Consider the following 3,102-nt stretch of genomic DNA (forward strand, 5'->3'; position numbering starts at 1 on the left):
TACGTTATCGAGGAGGTCTATCTTTCTGGTGCCATAAAAATCAACAAATTCGAAGGCACAAATCTGAAGGTGGTGAACGGTCAAAGAATTACTCAGGTAATCCTATAAATGTAGAAACCAATGTTATTGAAACCGTAACCCCGAAGGAATACATAAGGGACACTTTCTGGAATGTTTCAGACTCCGAAAAGGAATAGGTATGTGGTACAGTAAGTAAACCGACTCCAAAACAGTTCTAATGGCAAGTTTCTTCCATTTTAGAATATTTATAAAAATAGAAAAATAAGAAGCAGTCCGGGAAGGACACGAGGGCTCCACGAGGGTGGAGGGCGCGCCCTACCCCCTGGGTGCGCCCCCTACCTCGTGGACACCTCGTGTGCTCTCCGGACTCCGTTTTCTTTTACGTTACGTATTTTGGTTGGTAAAAATTCATTATATAATCTCTCGGAGGTTTTGACTCTCGTATCACGCAAATATCTCTCGTCTTTGTTTCGAGCTATTTTTCTGACAGATCTAGGTCGTCATGTCGTCTTCAAGTGCCCCCAAGGACAAGTTTTTCGAGAAGGTCATCAACCCCTACCTTGTGGAAGTGCTCCAACACCCTCAAACCATTGAGATGCATGAGGGGGTGCTGCACATTCGCGATGTTGAGGGACCAAGGAGGACCGGAAGCATGGGGACAAGGCTCGAGGCAATGGAGCAACAAGTTTTCAAGTTCCAGGAGATGGTGGAACGCGGACTCGACACCAACCATATGATGATCGCGGAGTTCACCAACAACCACAAGCTGGATGCCAAGAACATTGGGGAGACCATCTTCAAGCTTCACGAGAAGATCGAGCACCTCCAAGCCCAAATCTATGACCTGCAAAACCAAAATTGTGAGTATGAATATAGATTCAAGAGGATGAGTTTGGCTGTAGATTTGAGGATCCCGGAGACTCGTTCATCCTTCTATGATGGCGAGCCTATGCCTTGGAAGAGGGACGACAATCCTACATCTTGAACAATTCCACCCTCTCCACCAACAAAGAAGAACTGAGTATCTTGTATGAGCACTCCCCTTGGCAACTGCCAAGCTTGGGGGAGTGCCCCGGTATCCTATCACCATCACTTTTATCTTTTCCGCTTTTCTTAGTTCGATCCTTTTGATAATATTTTGATCTAGTAGAATAAAAGTTCTTAGTATGATCTAGTTGTGAGTTTTGCTTTATGGTCCTTCTATGCAATCGAGTCCGTGAGCTATATATAATAAAGATTAGTGTTGAGTCAAGGGCTTGATTATTTTGCCATGATCTTGAGTGAATAAAATAAAAGAGAAATAATAAAAAGAAATATAAGAGATCATATGGACCTTATGGAGAGTAATGAGATCACATATAAAGAGTATGATGATTAAAAGTTGTTGAGAGTTGACAAACATAGTTTTGGTCATCATTGCAATTAATAGGAATTAATAAAGAAAGAGAGGTCTTCACATATAAATATTATCTTGGACATCTTTTATGATTATGAGCACTCATTAAAATATGACATGCTAAAGAGTTGACATTGGATAAGGAAGACAATATAATGGGCTATGTTTTCTTACATCTGAGATAAATTATATTGTCATGGATCATCCAACATGATTGAGCTTGCCTTTCCCCCTCATGCTAGCCAAATTCTTTGGACAAAGTAGAGATACTGCTTGTGCTTCCAAACACCCTTAAACCAGTTTTGCCATGAGAGTCCACCATACCTACCTATGGATTGAGTAAGATCCTCCAAGTAAGTTGTCATCGATGCAAGCAATAAAAATTGCTCTCTAAATATGTATGACTTATTAGTGTGGGAGAAAATAAGCTTTATACGATCATGTGATATGGAAGAAATAAAAGCGACGGACTGCATAAGAAAGGTCCATATCACAAGTGGCAATATAAAGTGACATTCTTTCGCATTAAGATTTTGTGCATCCAACCATAAAAGCGCATGACAACCTATGCTTCCCTCTGTGAAGGGCCTATATTTTACTTTTATCTCCTAGCTTGCATAAGAGTCATGGTGATCTTCACCCTTCCTTTTTTAAAATTTTATCTTTTGGCAAGCACAACATGTTGGAAAGATCCTGGTATATATGGATAATTGGATGTGAGTTTTCATGAACTATTATTGTTGACATTACCCTTGAGGTAAAACATTGGGAGTCATAACTATAAGCCCCTATCTTTCTCTGTGTCCGATTAAAACTCCATACCCATAAGTATTGTGGGAGTGTTAGCAATTGTGGAAGACTATATGATAGTTGAGTATGTGGACTTGCTGAAAAGCTCTTATATTGACTCTTTCCTATGTTAAAATAAATTGCAATTGCTTCAATGACTGAGATTATAGTTTGTTAGTTTTCAATGAAGTTTATGATTTATACTTGAAATTGTGATTTAATTGTTACTCTAGCATAAGAGATCATATGACAAGAATTATATAAGTTGATGTTCTAAGAATGATCATGATGCCCTGATGTCTATATTTCATTTTTATCAACACCTCTATCTCTAAACATGTGGACATATTTTTGATTTCGGCTTTCGCTTGAGGACAAGCGAGGTCTAAGCTTGGGGGAGTTGTTACGTCCATTTTGCATCATGCTTTTATATCGATATTTATTGTATTATGGGCTGTTATTACACATCATGTCACAATACTTATGCCTATTCTCTCTTATTTTACAAGGTTTACATAAAGAGGGAGAATGCCGGCACCTGGGATTCTGGGCAGGAAAAGAAGCAAATATTAGAGACCTATTCTGCACAGCTCCAAAAGTCCCGAAACTTCATGGAAGTCATTTTTAGAATATATAAAAAATACTGAGCGCAAGAAGTTCCGGAGGGGGGCCACACGCTGCCCACGAGGGTGGGGGCGCGCCCTACCCCCTGGACGCGCCCCCTGCCTCGTGGGCCCCCTGGTGGCCCTCCGATGCCCATCTTCTGCTATATGGAGTCTTTCGATGAGGAAAAAATCATAAGCAAGCTTTCAGGACGAGACTCCGCCGCCATGAGGCGGAACCTTGGCAAGACCAATCTAGGGCTCTGGCGGAGCTGTTCTGCCAGGGAAACTTCC

The sequence above is a fragment of the Triticum dicoccoides genome, chromosome 5A (genome assembly GCF_002162155.2).
Source record: "Triticum dicoccoides isolate Atlit2015 ecotype Zavitan chromosome 5A, WEW_v2.0, whole genome shotgun sequence".
Taxonomy (NCBI): Eukaryota; Viridiplantae; Streptophyta; class Magnoliopsida; order Poales; family Poaceae; genus Triticum; species Triticum dicoccoides.